Source organism: Bubalus kerabau, chromosome 16 (genome assembly GCF_029407905.1).
Source record: "Bubalus kerabau isolate K-KA32 ecotype Philippines breed swamp buffalo chromosome 16, PCC_UOA_SB_1v2, whole genome shotgun sequence".
NCBI lineage: Eukaryota > Metazoa > Chordata > Mammalia > Artiodactyla > Bovidae > Bubalus > Bubalus kerabau.
In genome coordinates this window covers 26426113-26453239 of record NC_073639.1, presented here as the reverse complement: position 1 = coordinate 26453239, position 27127 = coordinate 26426113, and the positions used below count along the sequence as shown (strand labels likewise).

The window sequence follows — 27127 nt, the reverse complement described above, 5'->3', positions numbered from 1 at the left end:
CTTTTTCTCATCATGGCTTTGAGACAGTCTCTTTTTATGCTCTTAGTTTTTTGTGCTGAGCATAGGAAAATCTCTGTGCTGAGATTTTTCTGTTTTCTGTCCTCTAAGAAAACTCTCTGATACATAGGGAAAATGAATATATATGTACTTTTTTGGAGAAGGAAATGGCAACCCACTCCAGTACTCTTGCCTGGAAAATTCCATGGATGGAGGAGCCTGGTAGGCTACAATCCATGGTGTCACAAGGAGTCAGATATGACTGAGCAACTTCACTTTTCATGTGCTTTATATATATATATATATATATATATATATATATATATATATACACACACACACATACATACATATATAATGTAGCTTTTTTCTAAATTGAATTTGTTTTTCATTAGTTTATTGGGTAGGGGACAGACATGGAACAATACAGAGAAGAAACATATAGATTATTTTGACATATTTATTGAATGGTTCTTTCAATTATTCTCACAGGTTATAAAAGGGGCCACCGTGGGGGCAGGGGGGACACATACTGTTAAACTGACTAGAATGACAGCATTCATTGGAGAGGCTGTCATAAACAGCCTTCAGTATAGCAGTGATGATACAAACAATATGATGCCCTAATAACCATCTCCTTGGCTATTAAAATGTCGCATCACATACTTAAATTACTGTACTACTCACTACTCTTTCAGATATACTCAAGAAATATGTAGTTCCTCAACAGTTTTCTGATGGTTAGTGGTAACCTGTGATTTTCATATGAGTTCTAATTTTTCAAAAATCCTGCCAAAAAAATTCTTCCCCATCTGCTGCTGCTGCTGCTGCTAAGTCACCTCAGTCTTGTCCAACTCTGTGCGACCCCATAGATGGCAGCCCACCAGGCTCCCCCGTCCCTGGGATTCTCCAGGCAAGAACACTGGACTGAGTTGCCATTTCCTTCTCCAACGCATGAAAGTGAAAAGTGAAAGTGAAGTCGCTCAGTTGTGTCCAACTCTTAGCAGCCCCATGGACTGCAGCCCACCAGGCTCCTCCATCCATGGGATTTTCCAGGCAAGAGTACTGGAGTGGGGTGCCATTGCCTTCTCTGCTTCCCCATCTATCATTTATATATTTCATTTGTCAATAATTATCAATAGACTATTTCTTATTATGGATCCTGTTAGATGACTTGAAATATAATGAAAGCAACAGCATAGTAGCACAGTAATCTGTGTTCATTATGCTGGAATTCAGATTAAGTTACACTAAGAAAATTGTTTTGCCCCTATAATGTGGTAAGTCATAGCCTATAGCTTTGAGCTTTAATAGCCTATACAAACTACCATGAATTTGTGGATGCTATTAGTTTATGATCAGCTCCTTAGCTTCTCCCTCATTCAAGTCTCTGATTCTCAAGGACAACAACATCTTGGAACTGGAATAATGCTTATTTTCACTAATGACTATTCAAATCTTTAAAATAACAAATATGAATATTATAGAGTCAGACATGACTGACTGACTGACTGAACTGAACTGATTATACTGACCTAAATATACTGATTATACTGACATATGGGCTTTCCAGGTGGTGTTATTGGTAAAGAATCCACCTACCAATGCAGGAGACACAAGAGACCCAAAAGACACAGGTTTGATCCTTGGGTTGGGAAGATTCCTTAGAGTAGGAAATGGCATCCCACTCCACTATTCTTGCCTGAGGAATCCCATGGACAGAGGAGCCTGCAGACTATATACCATGGGGGCACAAAGAGTGGGACACAACTGAGCACAAAATACTATATAAGGTCAAGTAAATCCTCAGAGTCTGCAAAATTTATATACAAAATTAAGTCATTGTTGAGAAAGCAAAATGAGTCACATATGAAAATCTTTAAAGTTCAAAGTTAAACTATGGATCAGTTCAGTTTAGTCGCTCAATTGTGTCCAACTTTTTGTGACTCCATGGTCTGCAGCAGGCCAGGCCTCCCTGTCCATCACCAACTCCCCGGAGTTTACTCAAACTCATGTCCATTGAGACGGTGATGCCATCCAACCATCTCATCCTCTGCCGTCCCCTTCTCTTCCAGCCTTCAATTTTTCCCAGCATCAGGGTCTTTTTAGTTGAGTCAGTTTTTCAAATCAAGTGGCCAAAGTATTAGAGTTTCAGGTTCAGCATCAGTCCTTCCAATGAACATTCAGGACTGATCTCGTTTAGGATGGACTGGTTGGATCTCCTTGAAGTCCAAGAGATTCTCAAGAGTCTTCTCCAACACCGCAGTTCAAAAGCATCAATTCTTCAGTGCTCAGTTTTCTTTATGGTTCAACTCTCACATCCATACATGACCACTGGAAAAACCATAGCCTTGACTAGACAGACCTTTGTTGGCAAAGTAATGTCTCTGGTTTTTAACATGCGGTCTAGGTTGGTCATAACTTTTCTTCCAAGGAGTAAGTGTCTTTTAATTTCACGGCTGCAGTCACCATCTGCAGTGATTTTGGAAGCCAAAAAAGTAAAGTTTGCCACTGTTTCCATTTTTTTCCATCTATTTGCCATGAAGTGATGGGACCAGATGCCATGATCTTCATGTTCTGAATGTTGAGCTTTAAGCCAACTTTCTCAGTCTCCTCTTTCACTTTCATCAAGAGGCTCTTTAGTTCTTCTTCACTTTCTCCCATAAGGGTAGTGTCATCTGCAAATCTGAGGTTATTGCTATTTCTCCCAGCAATCTTTATTCCAGCTTGTGCTTCTCCAGCCCAGTGTTTCTCATGATGTACTCTGCATATAAGTTAAATAAGTACAGTGACAATATACAGCCTTAACATACTCCTTTTCCTATTTGGAACCTGTCTGTTGTTCTATGGATAGACAGATTAAACTATGGATAGACAGATTAAAACCTTTATATAATGTCTGAATTGTAATTATGAAAGGAAATTTGCATTAAAACTTTTAAGAGGTTTACTTTCACATAGAATTGATGCTCCACGTCAAAGAGTTAACAACATTGATTTTATATACAATCACACAAAATAGAACTAGGAAGGTTATTATGAATTGTGTTCTCCCCAAATTCATACACTGAAGTCCTAACTCCCAGTGTCACTGTATTTAGAGATATAGATTTTTAGGAAATAATTTAGGTTAAATGAGGCCCTATGAGTGGAATTTATGAGGAAGACATACCTACAGTGTGCATGCAGAAAAAAGGTTACATGAGGACACTTACAAGCCAAGGAGAGAGGCTTCAGAAGAAACCAAACCTTCTCTCACTTTGATCTTGGACTTCCAGCCTCCAGAACTATAAAAAATAATAACTTCTGTTGTTCAAGCCACCCAGTCTTCTGGTATTTTATTATAACAACCCTAGACTAATACAGAACAAATATCAGTACAGTGGATTTTAAATCATATCATGAACAGACCACAGTGTTAGGGCATTTATGTTTGGGACTCTGGAAGGATTAAAGCTTCTTGTAAGGTTTTCGGAAAACAGGCTTCTGTCATTAACAAAGGAACTAGTGTTGGTGTTCTAAGCAGACTATTTGTTCCTAATTTTTCTGCTGAAAGCTGTTTCTCAAGACTTCTGTTTAATTTATTCCTTTTGAATACTTTATTTTCAAACTTAAGAAAAATTTTGTTGAAAAAGAAATTCTGACTAGTGTAAAGAAAATTATTATAAATAATCTGTATATTGGAAAGTAAAGGCTGTTATCTTTGGAATGAGTTTTGGTTACTGCATCTCACACTTTGTATGTTTAAACATACAATATATGTTTAACATAGAGTATATGTTTAATAATTTATACTATTTCCTAATATTTACTTGTTTCTATTATTTCATGTGCCTTAATTGGTCATTAACAGTTTTTTAATTTACTCCATAATTATTTAGTAATTGCTTATAACAACTCAGGCACTGTGTCAGATTGTATAGTTCTGTTATGAATAAACATAGAAAACCCTCATATACCCTGCAGCTCAGTATGAAATTTACACTTGACAATTCATTGCAAATAATACAAATGTGTTTTTCCTGAGATATCTTTTAAAATATTTTAATTAGAATTATTATTGCATACCTAAATCTATAAACTATGATAATTATTTTTTATTAATCTCTAAAGATTTTCAACAACAAAAAAAACAAGTTGGGATAAAGGGTATGAATAACTTTTAGTTCTTGACAAATGCAAGAAAATTATTAATGAGAAAGTACAATCTGATAAATATTATGAGAATGCCCATCTCACTGCATGATAGCCAGAAATAAAGTCAATAAATGAACTGTTTGTCAACAAAGTGTCTCTTGACCTTTTCATTATTTCTCTAATTATCTTTAATGCATTGAATTGGTTGCCCCATAATTAAAAGTCTATTTCCTTTATTGTCTACTTAAAAAATTTTCCATTTGTTTTCTTTATTGTCTACTTAGAAATTTTACACACTTTAATTGTAGTTCTCATAATATTTACGTAGATTATTTAATAACAATGTTTTTAGTTGGTTGTTACCCTTGTGGCAAACATAATTCTCATTAATTTGTCATTTTCACAATTGTAGTGGCATTGCTTAACTCACTTGTAACAAATTTTAATCAGCATATGAAATAGCAAATTGCTTTCATTAGCATAATTAATCCCGTATTGCCTGGTCTAATCATTTCACCAGTAAAAGTCATACAATATAATATAGTTTTTGATTAACATATATGCTGGCGTGCTGCAATTCATGGGGTCCCAAAGAGTCGGACACGACTGAACGACTGAAATGAACTGAAGTCAGTGTCTTCTAAGAAGCAGATGTCAAGACAGGATTAAAATGCACAAATTTTATGTTTGGAGAAAAGACTGTGTGAGACAAATTAGGTAAATAAACAGGTAAGACTGAGAGAGCCTCAGACAGTGACATAAGTGTGATTCCAGGTGAAGGAGAGAGGGACAGATGGTTGCGAAGAATCTTCCTAGACTGTCACACAATTTGAAGTTCTAGCAAAGCACTTTGAGCGTTCTAGAACCCAAAGAAAGGCATACCAGGCACTGTGTGTCTTTCTTTGTGATAGGGAATGCAAGATTTAGCCCTTTTCTTTCCATTTGCAGGGGATATCTTAGCATACTCCTGATCACTAGAACCTTAAAAGTTCATGGAAATGGCTTGCCTTTTTTTTTTTTAATGTGCAAGGATTTTACTAGGGAAAATATCTGTGTGAGAGCCACTAGTAAGACTGCAAAGTCATTCCTGAGAAATCCTAAGTCACACCCTGAGAAAAGGAGAGGAAGAGAAGATGAAGTAGATGTATGTGTCCTAGGCTGCTGTGCAGTCTAAAAAAGGTCCAATGAGAAAGGCAGTGGGGAATGTTCAAGCCAAGATCAGCCTTCAGAAAAGACCTGTGTCTTCTAGGAATGGATTCACCTTGGTATCCTTGCTGTACTCATTCTTAGACTGGCCTTAGTGTAAATGGTTTTCAGAGTGCAGTGACTGGGACCCTTGGTCAATGATGCTCCTTGTAATTAAGGTCTGCCAGGCTCATTCTCTGGTGGCTCAGATGGTAAAGCGTCTGTCTACAATGCGGGAGACCTGGGTTTGATCCCTGGGTTGGGAAGATTCCCTGGAGAAGGAAATGGCAACCCACTCCAGTACTCTTGCCTAGAAAATCCTATGGACGGAGGAGCCTGGTGCAGGCTACTGTCCATGGGGTCACAAAGAGTCAGACATGACTGAGCGACTTTACTTCAGGCTCATTCTCATGGACACCACAATCTACTTTACAGTAGTAGTAATGTGTTTAATATCAAAATATATATAACATGGACTATGATGTCAGACAGAAATAAGATTAAATCTTATTTCTACTAATTTTAGGAGCAGGACCATAAGTTAGACAATTACCCTCTGAAACTGCCTCCTCAGCTGAAAAAATGGATATAACAACAAGGTGTACATAAGAAATAAATAAATAACAAGTAAAGTACCTGGTCCTGAGTAGGCAAGCATAATAAATGTTATGTAATATTAGGTCTAATATTTCCTTTATCTATAGAATAAGGCTAAGATAATGATCAATCACTAATTTCAGTGCGGTTCAAGTATTTAAGAAAATCACCAGGATATGGAAGCAACCACTGACAGATGAATGAATAAAGAAGATGTGGTACATATATACAATGGAATATTACTCACTCATAAAAATAAATGCATTTGACTCAGATCTAATGAAGTGGATGAATCTAGAGCCTATTATACAGAGTGAACAGACTTTTGAACACAGGAGGGGAAGGAAAGGGTAGGATGATTTGGGGCAGTAGCACTGAAACATACACATTACCATATGTAAAATAGACAGCCAGTGGGAATTTGCTGTACGACGCAAGGAATCCAAATCCAGTGCTCTGTGACAATCTAGAGGTATATGATGGGGTGCAAGGAGAGAGGGAGGTTTAAGAGGGAGGAAACCTATGGCTGATTCCTGTTGATGTATGGCAGAAACCAAAACAATATTATAAAAGAATTATCCTCCAATTAAAAATAAAATTAAATTAAAAAAAAAGAAAATGGCACCTTAGAAATCACATGCATAAATATTAAAAATAAGGGCTTTGATTTTTATAATTAGGAGTCCAGGTCTCAGATACAGATGCATATTATTGTCTTTGTCTATGGATGTGAAGAATTCACTGATGACAGAGAGTTTTGGCTTTGGGCAAAGCTATAAGATGATGAGTTAAATCACTCAGGGAATTAAGAGAAATGTCAAGGCATTCTGAGCCTATTCAGATATAAAAGCATTCTTAGAACAAAATGAAAAAGAAAAGCATTTCATATAAGCATATTTATCAATGATGTCTGAATTAAGATAAGCTCATAGAGATTTGCTTCCACTTCAAGTTGCATGGCTTCCATTCCTGGTCAGGGAACTAAGATCCTATAAGCTCTGCAGAAAGACCAAAAAAGGAAAAAGACAAGCTCATAAATTATTTAGATATCTGTGATTTTAACTCTAAACTTTATTTTACAGTTAACTATGGACTTGTCAAAGTTCTACATACATTCTATTTTGGTATATGAAATAACATAGGGAAATGTCTATTGCATATTCACTTATGCATCTACTTACATCTAGATCTACTCAGACTAAAAAGCAAAGAAAATAACTAACCTCATCCATTACACATAACAGTTACAATAAAGAAAAGATTAGATAAAATAAAAATTACAGTGCTGAAGTACCTGAAATATAGGAGGAATTTATCAAGAGGATTAATTCTCTCTGATGAAAAAACACTTTTCTTGAATAGCAGACTCTTAATGGTAACAAGTATGAATGGTTTAGAATGAAACATGTAGATATTCTGAGTAGAATATTTAGTAGCCTGCAGTGATTTGGTCAGTATAATTTTCAAATCATTTACCATTTAAAATTGATACTCCTACTAAAACAATTTGTGTGGGGAAAATGCCTGTGCTTTAGCTACAATTGGATTTTCACAGCTATTATTAACTAATTTATATAGAACTGAATCAGAGTTAATTATATTCATCTAGTTGTTTACTAAATGTTCTTTAGTGTCTCTTGACTCTAGTAAGCTCTTATTACATGCAATAAATTGAGTATTATGAAAGCTGTTGGAACAGAGATTTTATAAAGAATGATAGAGTACTTCTCTGGTGGCTCAGTGGATAAGAATCTGTCTGCCAATGCAGGGGACATAGGTGCAATCCCTGGTCCAGAAAATTCCACATGCCATGGAGCAAATAAACCTATGCACCACAACCACTGAGCCCACACTCAAGGGCCCACCAGCTCATGTGTTGCAACTACTGAAGCCCTTGCACCTAGAGCCTGTGCTCTACAACAGGAAAAGCCACCGCAATGAGAAGTCTGTGCACTGCAGTTAAGAGTAGCCACCACTTGTTGCAACTAAGGAAAGCCTGCACAAAGCAATGAAGACCCAGTCCAGCCAAAAGTAAATAAATAAAAATGCTTTTTGAAAAAGAATGATAGAATTGTTGTTACAAAGTTAAAAAGTGAAGGTAAAAATGTTCTATATTTCAGTTACTGAAGAAACAGGGAGAGGTACAGTCTTCTTTAGGCATGTACCCCTTTCACTCTTTGGGGATGCAGAACTGTTTTTTGCTCATTTACAAACCCATTCCTATTATGAGTTGTAATGTTTATTATCTGTGTTTTATATTAAAGTTTTTCAATGTTTTGTTTTTTATTTTTCCTCACAACTGAAAAAATTACTTCTGATTATAAGCTTTTATAAATGTCTGAATTTTGTTCTTAAATATTTAACTTTTTATACTTTTATTGATTGTGATATTTATTTGCTGGTAAAGAATTTTTAGTATTTTTCAAAGTACACATATGGGGTCCTCTTTTAATGGACAAAACACAATAAATTATTTTTTATCTTCCATAGAAAAGACAGTAAGTTTGAGGAGTAGGTTCTGATATCCCTATATCCACTGTCTGCTGCTGCTGCTGCTAAGTCGCTACAGTCCTGTCCAACTCTGTGCGACCCTACAGATGGCAGCCCACTAGGCTCCGCCGTCCCTGGGAGTCTCCAAGCAAGAACACTGGAGTGGGTTGCCATTTCCTTCTCCAATGCATGAAAGTGAAAAGTGAAAGTGAAGTCGCTCAGTCGTGTCCAACTCTTAGCGACCCCATGGACTGCAGCCTACCAGGCTCCTCCATCCATGGGATTTTTCCAGGCAAGAGTACTGGAGTGGGGTGCCATTGCCTTTTCCGCATCCATTGTTAGATTCCCCAATTCATTTTTTTTTAATTATATGACACATAACATTGATTCGATATAAGGTTGTGCTATGTACATTGTGCTTTGTTGCTCAATCATGTCTGATTCTTTGCAAATCCGTGGACTGTAGCCGTCAGGCTCCTCTGTCCATGGGGACTCTCCAGGCAAGAATACTGGAGTGGATTGCCATGCCCTCCCTTCCAGGGGATCTTCCCAACCCAGATATCAAACCCAGGTCTCCTGCATTGCAGGCAGATTCTTTACCATCTGAGCCACCAAGGAAGACCCCAACCAGCTGTATCAGGTTCAGATCAGATCAGATCAGTCGCTCAGTTGTGCCCGACTCTTTGCGACCCCATGAATCGCAGCACGCCAGACCTCCCTGTCCATCACCAACTCCCGGAGTTCACTCAGACTCACGTCCATCGAGTCAGTGATGCCATCCAGCCATCTCATCCTCTGTCGTCCCCTTCTCCTCTTGCCCCCAATCCCTCCCAGCATCAGAGTCTTTTCCAATGAGTCAACTCTTCACATGAGGTGGCCAAAGTACTGGAGTTTCAGCTTCAGCATCATTCCCTCCAAAGAAATCCAAGGGCTGATCTCCTCCAGAATGGACTGGTTGGATCTCCTTGCAGTCCAAGGGACTCTCAAGAGTCTTCTCCAACACCACAGTTCAAAAGCATCAATTCTTCGGTGCTCAGCCTTCTTCACAGTCCAACTCTCACATCCACACGTGACCACAGGAAAAACCATAGCCCTGACTAGACGAACCTTTGTTGGCAAAGTAATGTCTCTGCTTTTCAATATGCTATCTAGGTTGGTCATAACTTTCCTTAGGTTAGAGCATGTTAAATTTATACATTAACACATTCTAAAGTGATTACCACTGGAATGATAATTAGAATCTCTACTGAATTACACAAGTATCATATCTTTTTAGTGGTTGAAATCATTAACTTCCAGTTTCTTAGCAAATTTGGTGATTATAATACTGTTCTCTATATTCATGATACTACGCATTAGACCTCTAGGATATATTTACCACTCATTGCCAAGTTTGTACACTTAAACAGCATCTGTCCTATACATCTACCCTCAATCCCTGGAAATACCATTTCACTTTTCACTTTATGAGTCTGGCATTTTTAGATTCCACACATAAGTGATATTGTATAGTATGTGTGTTTCTTTGTCTGATGGATCCCATATTTCCATAATGTGTTCAAGGTCCATCCAGAATACTAGGAAAGGCAGGATATCTTTCCTTCTCATGGCTGAATACGATTCCAGTGTATAGTATATACAGTGAACACTTGAAAAACATGGATTTGAAATGCCTGGGTCCACTTGTAAGTGTATTTCTTTCACTAAATATATTCAAGTTTGGTTGAACCTGAGGACATAGAACCATGGAAATCTGTAAAGTTACACTCCATTTTTCCATTGTGGGGAGGGTTAGCACCTCTAACCCTTATTTTTTCAAGCATCAAATACACACATAGACAAAAATCTTTGATCCATTCATCTGTTGATGGGCATTTAGGCTGCTTGCTTATGTTGGACATTGTAAAAATGCTACAATAAACACAGAAATGATTATATCTCTTAGATATCCTGCTTCCATTTTCTTTGAGTATATACCCAGGAGTGAACTTGCTAGACCACATGGCAGTTCTACTTTTAATTCTTGAGGAACCTCCATATTGTTTTCCATAGTAACTGTACCAATTTACATTTCCACCAACAGTATATAAAGAGTTCTCTTTTTTCCACATCTTCACCAACACTAGCTATGTCTTATCTTATTGATGATAGTCATTCTAAGAGGTATGAGGTGATATCTTACTGATGCTTTGATACGCATTTCCCAATAATTAGTGATGTTGAGCATCTTTTCATGTACCCATTGGCCATCTGAATGCATTCTTTGAAAATATGTCTATTTAGTTTCCCTGCTTGGTTTTTAATTGGAATTTTTGTTGCCATTGAGTTGTGTAAGTGCTTTATATATTTTGATTATCAGTCCCTTAACTGAAATACGATTTGCCAAAGCTTTCTCCCATTCTTCAGGTTGCTTTTCATTTTGTTGTTTCTTTTGCTGTGCAGAAGTTTTTAAGTCTGACATAGTCACGTTTGTTGATTTTTGCATTTGTTGTGTTTGCTTTCAGAATCATATCCAAAAAATAATTGCGAAGATAATGTCAAGGAGCTTCTTCCCATTCCCTGTATTCTTGAAAACAAGTCAGCTCTATGACTTTTGCCAAGATTGATTACTCTTATGGGGACAGGAGAGATGATTAAAAAAAAAAAAATGGAGGAAAAGTGCCGGGGACCAGCCCCGGCTGATCCAGGGTATTCGAAGGAGAGACGGCTAGGCGAGGGTCGGGGAACAACTGCTTAATTAAACGTTAATTAAGGAATAGAATAAGGATAGCTCAGTAGGAAAATTCAGTGGAGAAAAGAGGCTGAGTAGCTTGGTTTACGCGGGGGACCAATAAAACTTCAAGACAAGAAGCTTGCACCACTTACGTAGGCCGCAGGCGTCCTTCCGTTCTCCCGAAGGAGAGGAGACACTGAGGCCTCCCCAGTCGGATCTTAGAAGCCCAGGCATAATTAGTAAGCATGGTGGGTTCCGCGCTCCAGATGGAGACTCAACCAGAGTGAGAGAGAGAGAGAGACATGGGGAGACCAGTCTTTCGAGGAACTGATCCCAATTCTTTATTTTCCATGGTCTACTTTTATACACTGAGGTGTTATGCAAAAGTCACGCGGGGTCAGCAGTCCTGACTTTTATCAAAGTCAGGTGCTTCATACAAATGTATACAGAGGTCTTAGGAGTGTTACATCATCTTCTGGCCAGGGGGCCTGCTGACAATTTACGACCCTCTCCTTGTGACAGCGGTCAGTCAACCAGGACACTTATTTCTCCAGGGGTGATTATTCTTAAAACAGACGCCACCCAAATAAAGTTACATTCCTATAGGGTGAGGGTGTAGTGGGTTTTAGTTAAGGAAAGAATTTACTTAGCCTAAGGTCTAACGTGATTAATATCAAAGGTTAATACTTATGTCTTCTATATATTCATTAATGTGTATAAGGGCAGGGGATGTGGAGACTTAGCAGTAAACATTGGCTCAACAAATGAAAAACCCTTCACCAATACGATTTCTAATCAGCCCATTACACTTATACTAATAATTTTCTAACTTTTCTAAAGAACCTGTTTTTAGAAGGTTTAAAGCATCTTGTGCCTCTCATGGTTGGGAGGCTGTGAGCAATCACATGTGGCCGGACAAGCCTGTCAGGCAGGCTAGAGAACCTTCAGAGGAGTTTGTAGGTTAAAACACTCTTGTCACGCCCAGGGATTATTAACTGGAGCTGTAAGCTAACTCTTTTTTCAGAGAGAGGTAGTGGGAGACAGCCCCCCGTAAAGTCAGAGGTGTAGGTGAAAGCACAAAGCAGAAAGTAGGCAGACTCTGGTTTTGGGGGTAGATGCTCGAGAATTTCCAGGGGGACTCCTGAGGCTCGATCCCGCCTTTGCGTATGCCGAGCCTCCTTCCTCATGACCTTTGTCATGGGCGGAGTGCCTCACGCTGGCTCCAGGCAGTGATAGAATTCCAGTTGAGCTATTACAGATCCTCACTCAATATGCAATATGCCGGCTCCCGGCAGAAAAGAGGGTCCAAATAACAATGTAAGGCCCAAATATACATGGGCCTTAAAACAAAACAAAAAACAATAAGACTTCCAACAACATTTCATACTCTTTCAGTAAGGACAGACACATGGTCCTTCACTTTCTTATTGAGAAAAGGTAAACTTGGTGAGAAGTTGAAAAGACTGAGTTTCTGTATAGTGCATATTTGCCCAATCAATTTGACAAAATAAGCAAAACATGATAAATTGGACAGCTTTGTGCTTCAAAGTTCAGCCTAGTGAAAACAATCGTAAACATAATGTGGAGCAAAGCTGTCATTCTCTAGGATAGAACAGATAATTTTGTCAAACCTGAACAGTCAATGCTCTGTTGTGATCGGGTCATAGAATGATCAGAGGGCAGCTATCCTTAGTCAGAAATTTAGCTTATTTAACAAACAGAAACAGTATCACTGACACTAACTATATATGAGCAGCTCCTTTGTACTTTTTCAAGGTGTGATTTATTCCAAAGTAGAATCTACAGAGTGGAAGCCACATGTGAACACTCATGGCAGATCCACAGAGTATCAAACAAAGTAATAACTAAGATATATATAAGAATGGCCTCATATTGGATTCCACAGTACACAAACTAAAAATTAGAATGATATAGAAAAGATGAGCATGGCCCCTGAGCAAGGATGATGTGCAAATTTGTGAACTGTCATATTTTTGGGGTTTGGGATTAACTTATACACACTAATATACATAAAGTAGATAACAAACAAGGACCACTGTATAGCACACAGAACTATATTCAATATTTTGTAATAACCTACAAAGAAAAAGAATCTGAAAAAGAATACATACATATGTATGTGTGTACATACATATATACACATACACACAGAAATAACTGAATCACTTTGCTGTACCCCTGAAACTAACACAACATTGTAAAGCAACTATACTTCAACTACAAAAATGGCCTCAATATTTATATTTTAAGAACCGACTCATAATAAGCACTGAAAATTAAATGGATAATCTATTCACAAATAACAACATGTTTTATTTTAATTATTTAAGTTTACTTCCAGGACAGTTGCAAGATAACAATTTAATTCAGAAAATACCCCCTTATGTGCTTAAATATATTCACTTTTCATTTGTTAGTTCTGGAACTGAATAGAAATAACAAAATTGTTTACTTCTCTTGATTTCATTCACATGGTCAGTTGCATTTGTGAAAGTGAAATTTACCAGATCAAAAAATCCTGCACTGACAAGCTGTGAGCAATGACAATAATTCCACTAATGTAGTTGCCAAGTACACTAATTATCCTAATGATGATTCAGTCTTCTGATAATCACATCCCCCAAGGACCTTATACAGTCAGTCTACACAGCTGCAGAGTCCTCTCCAGGCTCATTTTGCCTATTCCTGTCTCAGTTTAAAACTACATAATATTACTTTATTAGCATAAAATAATCATCATAGCTGAACATGAACTGAACACACAGACAGCTAGACTGCTGAAGGGTAATCGAGGAGACTCCTACATGAGGTGCTTAGTCCTGTCATTCATTTCTCCAATGCCTGATAGAGGTGTAATTTATACCAGAAATCTGCTTCCATCTAAAGCAATGGTGTGGATTTTGAAGGAATAAAAATACTTAAGTGATCTATTCACCTAAATCAATGGGCACACTGTTTGATAAAAATATTTTGAAATCCTAACTAAGTGATTTCTTTATAGGGTTTTGGGAACTTCTTTTTCCTTCCTGAATTCTCAAGTAGCAAATCAAAATGACTTTCACAAGACTACAGAATTTTGAGGTCTAATTTTCAATACAAGAGTATTTACCTTATCACAGAGTTAAGATAGCAAAACCTGTGTTTGGGAAAAGAGACAACAGTTATTTACTCTGCATTCAATAATTTTGTAAAATACTGTTTTATATTTTAAATTTAAAACCGATTTCTTGAGTAGATTTTTACATTAGTTCCCTTTGTACCCTGGGTTTCATGAGCCAACGTGGAGCCACCAGGGTGGATGCTGTCCACACAGGTCATTTGCATCACAAGTGAGAAATACAAACTTTTAAAGAATCTACTAGTCTTTTAAACTCCAGTCTTTTAAAGAATCTACTAGAAACCTGTCAAATGTTTCCCCTGGAGGGACAGATTATCACCCTGGACAGCAATCAAACCTGTTATCTGCCGCCACAGGAAGAAACAATCCCTGTTTCCGCTTTGAAAAATGTAGTTCAGGAAACTGTAACCGCGTCAATTCCTGCTTATAAGATATGTAGAAACACAAGAGGCTAATGGAAATTACCTCCCAACAGGTCTTCCAAGTTATAATCTGATAAATAATTTCCAGAAACTGCCACTTTCCAGATATGCTTTATTTTGATATTACTTTCTTTTTTTTATATTACTTTTTTTTATATATAACTTTCTTTTTGTTTTCATTTGTTCGTTTGAGTGGAATGATAACATACAACAAATGGAAAGAACAGAACGAGTAAGTTTGGTTCTCCAAAACTAGATGCCAAGACAGAATCACATATTCAAGATATTTGTTGGGAGTAAAGGCTTTTTAGATAAAAAGCAAAGAAAGCAGGGTTGGGTAGAAAAACCTTTCAGAAGACAATGCATCCCTGGCTCCTATAAAAAGGCCAAGGGAGGTATAAAGGGCTGGGTAGAAAGTGACTTAGACTGCAATGAAATTCTGGCAAACACCCATCCAATCCCAAGAGGAGTCCCAGAGGACTCAGGTGAGTTCAGTCATTGATGAAGAAAACATAGGCTTGGCTTGTATCCTGTGTCAGGTCTCGGATATTAGCAGGTATAATGTGTCAGCTAAATATACTCCCAGAAACAAGTTCTCTCTTGAGAGATCTCATCAGAGTGTTCACAGAACTGCTGTAACAAGGACAGTAAAACTTGCAAGTGTAGATAAAAGTCACAGTTTATTTTGTCTGGAATGTCCTCTGTATCCTACATGTTTTAAAGGTTTCCATCCTGGAAATTATTAAAGATAAGTGATCTTATGTTTTGCAATTGGAGAATAAGATACAAATCCACAGCTTCTGTTGAGACAACATAAAAAACTTACAGGTAGACACAAAATGAAGAACAAAAGAGATTTCAGAATTCTAGTGTAAAACAGAGATCAGCAAACTTTTTCTTTAAAAAACTAGATGTTTGGCTTTCGTGCCACATAGTCTCTGTTACAATTACCCCATTCTGCCCTTGTAGTGTGAAAGCAGCCATAGACAATATATCAATATAATCAAATGGGACTGACTATATACTAATAAAAGTTTTCCCAAAAACAGTGGTAGGCCATATTTGGTCTATAGACCATAGTTCGCCAACTACTGATGTAGAATAATATATTTATGTAATCTGCATGTTTGTCACTTGTATACATGACCAGTGGCAGAAACTGACCAACAGATGACAATCCCCATCTAAGAATTACAGAAACCAAAATTGGAAAACATATGTTTTCTTTGAAAAGTTATAATGTCCATTGAAGAAAGCATCTTTAGGACACCACAAACATATCCACTGTGGTACGAAATTGTTTTATGCTTTAAGGACACACAAGAAGGTTCAGTCAGATGAAGGCCATATAGTCATTTACGCTTAAGTGGAACAAGTAAGCATATGAAGAGGTGGCAAAGAGGTGGAGAAATAAAGAGGTTTTATATAAACACATCCTGGTATTTTCTATTTTTAGCACATCATCTATTGAAATGAGGATAAGAGAATGGCAACCCACTCCAGTATTTTTGCCTGGAGAATCCCATGGACAGAGGAGCCTGGCTGGCTAAGGTCCATAGGCACACACAGGATCGGACATCATTGAAGAGACAGCGCTATTGAAGAGAAGGCAATGGCAACCTGCCAGGGTCCAGCCCCGGCTGATCCAGGGTATTCGAAGGAGAGACGGCATAGGCGAGGATCAGGAAACAACTGCTTAATTAAATGTTAATTAAGGATATAAAGAGTAATAGAATGAGGATAGCTCAGTAGGAAAATTCAGTGGAGAAAAGAGGCTGAGTAGCTTGGTTTACACGGGAGACCACTAAAACTTCAAGACAAGAAGTTTGCACCACTTACATAGGCTGCAGGCGTCCTTCCATTCTCCCGAAGGAGAGGAGACACTGAGGCCACCCTGGTCGGATCTTAGAAGCCCAGGCACAATTAGCAAGCATGGCGGGTTCCGCGCTCCAGATGGAGACTCAGCCAGAATTTGAGAGAGCGAGCGACATGGGGAGACCAAGTTTTGGTGAACAAGGCCCGCACTTTATTTTCCAAAGTATTTTTTATACCTTAAGTTATGCATAGAGGATAATGGGGGAAGGGGTGGAGTCATGCAGCAAGCCAGGCTTTCTTCCTGCAAACTTATCATATGCAAAAGTTCAGGTGAATTACATCATCTTCTGGCCAGGAGGCCTGTTAACATTTTAAGAAACTTATTTTTCTCTAAAGGTGATTATTCCAAAGTCAGGCACCAGCCTCCAAAAAAGCGTCCAAGGTTATAAACATTGAGGCTACTACTTACATTTCTATACACCCATTATATCAATCAATACACTGCCAAGGACACAGTAGGTAAGGAGTATGGAGACTTAGCAGCAAACATTGGCCCAATAAGTGAAAAACCCTTCACCAATACAATTTCTAATCAATCTTTTAGCTACTCAAAGGAATCTGTGTTTAGACAGTTTTAGAACATCTCCTGCCTCTCACAGTTGGGAGGCTCTGAACAATCACATGTGGCCGGAAAAACCTATTCAGGCAGGCTAGAGGATTTCCAAAGGAGTTTGTAGGTTAAACACTGTCACACCCAGGAATTATTAACTGGAGCTGTAAGCTAACTCTTTTTTCAGAGAGAGGTAGTGGGGGACAGCCCCCGTAAAGTCAGGTGTAGGTGACAGCACAAAGCAGAAAGTAGGCAGACTCTGGTTTGAGGGTAGATGCTCGAGAATTTCCAGGGGGACTCCTGAGGCTCGATCCCGCCTTTGCGTGTGCCGAGCCTCCTTCCTCATGACCTTTGCCATGGGTGGAGCTCCTGCTCCCGGCAGTGATAGAATTCCAGTTGAGCTATTCCAGATCCTGAAAGATTATGCTGTGGAAAGTGCTGCACTCAATATGCAATATGCAATATGCACTCAATATGCAATACGCCGGCTCCCGGTATCAACCCACTCCAGTACTCTTGCCTGGGGAATCCCATGGACGGAGGAGACTGGTAGGCTGCAGTCCATGTGGTCGCTGAGTCAGACACGAATGAGTGACTTCACTTTCACGTTTCACTTTCATGCATTGGTGAAGGAAATGGCAACCCACTCCAGTGTTCTTGCCTGGAGAATCCTAGGGACGGGGGAGCCTGGTGGGCTGCCGACTATGGGGTCACACAGAGTCAGACACGACTGAAGTGACTTAGCAGCAGCAGCAGCAGCAGCACTATTGAAATGAAGATATTTAATAGAAAAAAGATTGCAATGTACGTTTTGGTGTTCAGTTGCTAAGTCACGTCTGACTCTTTGCAACCCCAAGGACTGAAGCACAACAGGCTTCCCTGTCCTTCACTATCTCCCTGAGTTTGCTCAAACTCATGTCTATTGAGTCAATGATACAAATCAAGGATCTCATTCTCTGTCAATGTACTTAATGATACACAAATTTTAGACAGAAACTAGAAAACAAAATCAGTGATAATAAGGTATAAAAGTTTTCTTTATGTTAAGTGAAAAATAAATTTATAAAAGAGTCATTGGTTACGCAAGTAAATATACAATACTTTGATTTAATTTGTGTTCTCCTTAAACAGCACCTTATTTGGGAAATGATCCCAAGAAGCAGGAATAAACTGGTCCAAAAAAAAAAAAATCTGCATATAAGGCTGTAGTTGTCAAAACTGCAATGGTAGATAACACAGATTCAATTCCTCTGTGACTATGGCAGGTCATTGCTTGACCCAAAATTGTCTGACTATCTGAAAAAAAAATCTTATTTTCTAGGCATAGATACTGTTGATTGGCTCTTTTTTTTCCCCTTCTAGTTCTTTTAACTAGGACTAGTAAAAATTCCATAAACACTCTACCCTTTTCTAAAAAAAACTATTTTGACTTTTTTTTTTCTACCAGAAACCCTCTTACTTCAAAAGTGATGATGGGATACATCAGCTTCACCTCAAATCAATGACTAGAGAGCAATGTTTTGTAAAATATGAGATTACTGATCCTACTGCCCTTATGCATAACCAAAATGACTCTTTCATTTACCACTCCACGTGCAGTTTGATAATAAAATCCCACCTGGAACAAGTCCAAATGCAGAGGACAAATGGGATTGACTGGAGTGAGTGGGCTAGTTACTAGTTAGACAAAAATGATAATTAACAGAATTATATCCTTTTAGAGCCAGATGATAAACATATTTCAAATTAAATACAAACTCCAATTAATTGGTAGTGTCTGCCTGGAGGTCTGGGTTGAGATTTACACTTGAAGGCTAAATGAATAAGCACTCCTTGGCTAATTATTGATATATGCAAGATCACTAAGGAGAGTAATGGCTGTTCCTGAGCTAGATATTCGCACATTGTGCCCTGGAGAAATTTTAATGAGGGCTATCACGGAACCCATGTACACTATTACCTGGCTATGTAAACTTGGCCAATTAACACAGATGTGACTACTTATTTATACAGAGTATGGGGTTAAATATTAGTACCTACCTAAGGATTTGTGTTTGCTTTATGTTTATTCAGGGAGGAGATGGTACATAAATGAAACTAACTTAATAAGTTGCTTAGCAGAGTAGCTAACAAAAATTAAGGAATCAATAAATGCTAATTGTTGTAATTATAACCACCACGACCATGCAAGCCATCAGGCTCATTCACCTGTGTCAGACATTATGCTAAGAATTTTATATCTTTTCTTTCCTCACAACAATAAAATAAATAATTTTACTACTGTTACATAAATGAAAACAATTAACTGTTGAGAACTTGGGGGGTAACTGAAATAATCCAGATTTGTGATTTATTGACTGTGGCAACCTCTATTATCCTAAGCATGCACATATTTTTACTTGTAATAACTTGGATTAGTAGTATAAATAAAATTGATATATTTTGTTTGAATAAGGTATTTCTGAAAGTTCTATTTGTAATTATCCAAAAAGGAATCTAGGTATTAGCCTATGACTTGAATTTTTCTTAGGAGAAATATTTATAGGAAATTTCTTTTAGAAAAAAAGGAAACAAAGCCATGTTGACCATTCAGAGAGATAGATATTAAGTATGCTCACATTAAAATTTGTAACTAGTCAGAAATATTTTGTATTGTTATTATTGGGCAACAATACAAATTGTGATACAATAATTAAGTAAAATTTTTTCTCCCAAAAACTGATATATAAATAACTCTAATCTTCCTAAGGGCTTCCCTGGTGACTCGGCAGTAAAGAATTCACCTGCCAATGCAGAAGACGTAGGTTCAATCTCTTGGACAGAAAGATCCTAGAGGGAGAATGGTAACCCCTTCAATATTCTTTCCTGGGAAATTCCATGGACAGAGGAGCCTGGTGGGCTCCATCCCATGGGGTTGCTAAAGACTCAGATATGACTAGTGACTAAACAACAACAAATCTTCCTGAACAGCCTTGGGAGTAAATAAGCTAATCATATGAGAGTTTCTCCTGAAATTTCAACCTTCAGGGAGACATAAAAACGAGTATCACAATAAAATGTATAGGCTATACATTGTTAAAAGGAAACCCTTCAAATCCATATTCTATTTGAAGGTAGACTAAATAGTAATTCACCAAGGATGCCTTTGAACCACCTTGGAAGGAGTATTCTTTTCCACAACGTTATCTGATTTGACCTTGTGATTGGCTTTCATCAACAACATGCAGCCAGAAGTAGCAGTGTGCATATTCTTGTGATTTAAGAAAAGAAACAAATTAGCTTTGGCAAAAGTAAGGTCATAATGGGGACCGTGGCCAGAGATGAGGTCACAGAGTTAGATCTCACAGACAATTCTTTACTATTTGAAATCATTACTAGTTATTATTCTCTTTATAAATATTCTCTAGAATTGAAATTTCTTTTACACCTATTCTACAACCTCATTCCAGAATGTCCTAACTGAAAGATTAAGAATATATAATGGGGAAACACCAATACCCCGGATTTTGAAAGTATCTGAGCAGCTTCTTAATGAATCTTTACTCAAAATTATTCAGAACAGAAATGAAATGTTTATTTGTACTCAGGGCAGATTTAAAACTATAAGACAATATCACTTCTCTCATCTCCATGAGACACTTGTTTTATTTTTAACAGAAGCCCTTTTTTGGGGGGGAGGGATCCCTGGTAGCTCTGTTGGTAAAGAATCTGCTTGCAATGCAGGAGACCCCAGTTCGATTCCTGGGTCTGGAAGATCCACTGGCGAAGGGATAGGCTACCCACTCCAGTATTCTTTACCAGTATCCAGCCTTGTGGCTGAGCTGGTAAAGAATCCGCCTGCAATGCAGGAGACCTGGGTTTGATCCCTAGGTCCCAACCCAGGGGATCATCTTCTGGAGAAGAGAAAAGCTACCTACTTCTGGAGAAGAGAAAAGCTACCTACTGTTGCAACAAGTCAGACACTACTGAGCGACTTTCACTTCACTTCACTTCATATTTTTCAGTATTTTAAAGGATATTCAAAGTATTAATTTTTCTCAGTCACCTCAACTTTAATTTTCTACCTTTAGTAAATGCTGCACAGCTACTGTAGCTTACTTCCAGACGTGCTCTTTTGTCAGTTCTTTGTGCCAATGGAAACCACTCTGGATTCAGTCCTTAAAACAAAACTAAAGCTTATTCTCTGTGGAAAATTTTGCTCAAGATTCAGGGCTGAATTCAAGGGTTATATTATCAAAACAGCTGATATAAAAAGTATAAAACTGAATAATATATATCCTTGTTCTTAAAAGTCTCATGCCCCTCCCAACTACAGGGTGTGCCTGATATGGAATTTCTTTTTGTTGTTCTTTCAATCTGTTTTGCTCTGGTTGTATCCACAGTTGAAAGTTCCTCCCAGTTTTGCTAATTTATTCTGGTCTCTCTTTGCTGTTAGTCACACACAGGTCCAAATCTTCCTTTACATATCTCAAACAGTACTAAAGAGTTTAACTATATTTCTTTACTCGTGATCATAGGCAGTTTATCTATTAATAATACCAAAAACCTGGCAGAAACTTTGAAGTAAATGTCTTTCTTTTAGTGAGAAGAGTGTGGCTTCTTTCCCATCCATGTTTATAAGCATAAGAGAACACGTCATAGATTTATTTGGCCTGGTACAAAGCTATCCTCTTGTTTCTTTTCTGACAGCAGACACATACACAGAAAGGTTTTGTTTCCATATTAATACTGAAATTTGCATTTCCTTTTTTTGAATTTCAGGTTTGCAAGGGACCTAGAGAGCTAATCTAAAATAATGTCTTTCTCTTACAAAGTAACATTGCCGAGTCTTGAAGACGATGATAAATTTCACAGCTCTAAGTTTTTCAGTTGCCTTACATGCTGGCTTAATGTTCAAGTACTTCCCATTTTAATAGCTGTTTTAAATCTATTTTTGTATTTTAGTAATATGCATATGTGGCCTCTACTTAATGTTTCCCAAGCAAAAATCAGGCGTAAACACATCTTTATTTCAGAAGTTTTAAAATCTGATTTAAATCCTGTTTGATTTCTCAGTAGAATAGCAGCGGCTTTTCTACTTTCTCGGTAGCTCAGATCGTTAAAGCGTCTACTTACAATGTGCGAGACCCAGGTTCAATCTCTGGGTTGGGAAGATCTCCTGCAGAAGGAAATGGCAACCCATTCCAGTATTCTTGCCTGGAAAAAATCCCAGGGACAGAGGAGTCTGGTAGGCTACAGTCCATGGAGTTGCAAAGAGTCGGACACAACTGAGCGACTTCACTTTCACTTTCACTTTCACTTTTTCTATGTAGGGTAGGTGAAAAATAATTACAAAGGAGAAAAATGTGTGCATATAGTGTAAAATTACAGTGAAAACTGACAAAGATACAAATAAGCCATATTCAGAAATGATATGTGTTGATTGGCAAAGATGAATTACAGTAGGATTAGTCACAGATGCAAACAATTTAGAAGATAATTAGAATTACTCTTTGGCATATTGACTGACCATCAGAGACTAAATTCATTTTAATAAGTCTATAATTACAGTACGGTACTATGATGGATTTGTTTATGAGCCTCCCTCTTTTTCATCTCCACATCCATCCACACATGTCCTTCACAGAAAAACACAAAGGTGCTTTTAATTTTAGGGACTTCTTGTTTTTGATAATGCTGTTGCTTGTTACTGTCAATGCTCTAATCATTATGAGAAAAACTGGGTCATGATATGTATTCACAAGAGTATTAACTAATATTTGAAGGGAATAAAACTGTCTAAAATGTTACAGGCCATTTAAAATTCATATACATTTAAACATTTTCAGATAAGATCTATTTAAATGATACAAAATATGCAAAATTAGTCAAAATAGCCAAATATGCATAGATTTTTAACATCTTAACCTTATAATTTATTTGTTGGTCTTTGTTATAGTTCACAATAACACTTTTGCTTTAAAATTTAGGGCTAAGTTTAGAATGTTCACCGGAAGACAGATTCTTCCATCTTTTGGTTACTACTATACTTTCTGAAATTTAAAAGAATTAGTTGGTCAGTTGACTATGTGATGCATCTAATATGCTCAGCATAATATCCAGTTACATTCAATTTCTATCTCTTCATGCCAACATGTGAATTTGTAGAATTGGTATATCAGAAACATTTTGAAATTTCATTCATTTAAAAATATTTTGACACTGACTTTAGAGAGCAATATTAGTACATTTTTGAGGAATATTCAGATATGGGAACACATGTCAGAAAGCATTATGATAATTTAACATTTTTGTTTAACTAGAAATTCTAATTATTGTGCATGAATCTGCAGACTCTATATCATCTGGATATAAAATATACCCTAATTTTTATTATACTATTACTGGTGTTCAGAAGTGTTTGTGTCCATTTAAGGACTTATTTGACATATTTGAAGGTAGAATTATATTTGAAGAAATACTGGGAAAATTATTGATTATTGATATAAAAATTCATTACATTTTCCAGGAAAGAGTTTCTTCCAGAAGAATCACATATTGATGATAATTTTACAGTGCATAATGAGTAACTTTATTATTAATGGCAACTTTTTATTTTGGAATATTGATAAGGATAAGAGTAGATGATGAAAACATGAACATTCATAATACAAGGGGTTATGACTCAGAAATACACACTGCTTTGTGTGTGCACACTGTTCTCATTTCTAAGTAATTTTATATCAGACAAGTTTTCAGATATTAAAACTTATTGATGCCAAATCCTGCCCAGATTTAGTATTCAAAAATTTAGAACACTCACTGTTATATTAAAGAAAAATACAAAAGAAATGGAAAAGATGACAATTTTGCTCAAAGCAATTGCACTAGATTATAAAACAGCAACCGTGCAAAAGAGCCTTTGAACTGGTTCAGAAATGTTTCAGAAAGATACATTAATAAAACATTTTTTCTACTAGTAAATTAAAGAAACCAGTATTTCATTGGAGGGACTCATATCCACTGAAACTATTTTATTACAGTGATCTTAATTGTAAACATCATATATTGGGTATTAAAATGTTTAATTATAAGCACTTGATGGCTAAATGCAAAATATTAGAACTTTATAGCTAGAAGAAATCTTAGCAGTCTTTTAAAAAACATGTACATTCACATCAGTATTACTAAACAGAAGCTTCAAGTAGGGCACATCTATTCCAGAGCTTCCTTTCCCTCCCCCTCTCTTCATAGCAATCCAACTGTGTTAAATCATGCAAAGAGAAAACGAACAAATAATTCACTCCAAGGCTGGAAATCAATGTTGCAGAATACCTGAGAGATAGAGGCCACTCATCAGCAAGCCCAACCAGGCATTAAGAAATTAATGCTGAATAACTGAGAGGATAGGAACCTGCTGTGGTTGTTTGGTTCAACGCTTCATGGGGCTTGGCTCACACAGAGCACATACACTTCAGAAATGTGAGGTAGATGATACTTTCTTACTTAGTCTTTGTTGGGTCTTTGAAGCAGTAATTGGTTGTTGAAATGAGTTGCTCACAATACACTTAGAATTTAATATCCCAAAGTGTAGGCTAGAGAAGCCTGGCTGTTATTTTTGCTTTAAAATTGGTGGCTTAGTTTATGTTGTTAACATTTAAAGCTCTTGGAAAAACAGAAAATTCTAGGACTGGAACAAAGAATTACAATTTCCCTAACATTTTGGGGCTGGGGGAGGAGAGATCTAAAACTTGCAACTTAAAAAGGGTTAAAGCAGACAGTGTATCTGAAAAAGCTCAGATGACTTCTTTTATTCTCTCTCCAAAACATCCCTTTAGTTTTGATTGAGCTAAGAGTCCCAGATGGGTAGAAGCTCGGCATCAATTCAAAAGAAACCACTGCTCTATTTATTTTTCAATCACTACGCAGATGCTTTTGGATTTCTTCTGAGTATGGGCATCCTTCCACAGAATGTAGAAATATTTTTAATAAGATTCTTCACAATGTAATTATCTAGAAAGAAATCCAAAGCCACTAATATTTACAAATTGTGTGTTCTTACTTATTTCAGCATGCCTAAACTAAATTCACCACTGGAATGCAACTTCCTTGCACAGACCACAAGATGAATATTATTAATCTGCAGAAATTTTTTTCTCAAATAATAATATGTATATCAGGAATAATAATATGTATGCCAGTCAATACGTGGTATTTATTCATCATCAGTATTTATTTTATCTAGCTAAATTTGGTTTCAAAAATGAAAATCTTCATGATGATAAGTGTTCAACTGTGACAAGTTTGAGTTATATAACACAAAAAAAGTAAACTAAATTCCTCTTTAGTGTTTTCAAACATTAGAAATGTCAATTTAATCAATACATTATCAACATAATTGATTGGGGATGATATTAAATCACATTCAGATATTCATTGTGCATCTTTCAGACACACTGACTTCTTTGATAATTCACAAACATCTAAAAAACCCTTCTGTCTTAAACAAAACATCTGTGTCCTCTGCCTAGAATTCTCTTCTCGAGAAATCTGCATACCTTTCTCCCCTAACTCCTTCCAGTCTTTACCAGGGTACTATTGAGGGCCTCATAGCTTGTGGCCAGCACAACTCAGGAGGCACCATTCATGTAGATTACAGTGAAGGATGCTCTGGAGTTGTGTGGTACTGCAACCCTTGTGTTTATATTACATACAGCACCTTGTGAAAGAGGCCTTCCCTAAGCAATGCTTAAACCAATATTCCCCTCCCCAATATTCCTACCCTCTTCCCTTCCTTGAATTTATCTTTGTAGTACATGCAAACTATAGGCACATGCAAAATAATGCTTTTGCTTATTTCCCTTTTAGAACTTAACCTGGTGGGCTACAATCCACAGGGTTGCAAAGAGTTGGACACAACTAAAAAGCAACTGAGCACAGCACTTTAAGAATATATACTCCATGAAGTTATGGTTATTGTCTCTTTACCTAAGGATGCATTTCTAGCATTTAGAACAGTGGTAAGCAATCAATAAATAGCATTTGTTGGAGAAAAAGTCTGTGCCATATCTTCTACTGATTAATTGAGAGAGAAGGAGCTGGGAGGCAGACAGAAGCTGAACAGAAAGAGACAGCAAGAGTTTGAGGGAAAATTTAACATAAAAGATCTTATGGTTCAGGGGAAAAGAGATTTAAAAAAAAAAACAACTCTTCAAACCAGGAGGACAAAGAAAACAATGGAATGAAATCCATGATATAAATGTAGAAACTGTTATTGATGTACAAAAAAACCCAGCAATATATGGGCTCATTCAGAGTTCACAAATAGAGAAAAAAATGAGTATAAAAATTTAGGGCATTCACATCCTTCTTAACAGAGTCACTGCAAAAAGATTTTGTTAAAATTATGGTAAAAGAGGACGCTTGTATTTGGACAAGAATGGCAAGTTCCTTCCTTGGTCAGCTCAAGTACGTGCTAAAATTCCATCCAAGCATAAGTATGTTTACCCTAGTGGATTCTACAGTCATGCAATTATATAAGGGATCAGTGGATAAGGACAAGTTTTAAAAAATTATTCAATTTTTTATTTCACTGATAAAAATTATTTTAGATAAAATTCTTTGCCATGGATACCTTAATGTTTAAATAATAATGCAAATTTCTATTGATTTTCCTGGTTTCTACTCACAGGGCACAACAGGATAATAATATCTACATCATTTATACCTCAAATAAAAATTTTTCATATGTGGTAATTATTGTAGCTTTTATAACTTGGGGATAGTAGAATAAAATAATAATTAAAAAAATTTTGATCTCTAACATGATGCCTAAATGCTGAATTAGACAAAAGATAACAGAACTCTTAAAGTAGCAGATTGTCTTTTAAAGCAATGAAAACAAAATGGACTCAAAATATAGTCTAATACCTCAGCAAAAATGCTTATTAGCTGTAAAAATAATCATTTTAGCATTTTAATTCTTGATCTCTTTCATGCACTCTTATAATAAAAATGGTCTTAGATGATTTCAATATGCCATT

At 36.9% G+C, this 27127-nt stretch overlaps 1 non-coding gene across 1 annotated transcript; it reads left to right on the top strand.

Moving 5' to 3' along the window:
- Positions 1-13013: 13013 nt before the first annotated feature.
- On the top strand, positions 13014-13115 carry LOC129630481 (U6 spliceosomal RNA). Its single transcript, XR_008703734.1, has one exon. It is a non-coding gene; the product is annotated as a U6 spliceosomal RNA (small nuclear RNA).
- The last annotated feature ends 14012 nt before the right edge of the window (positions 13116-27127 follow it).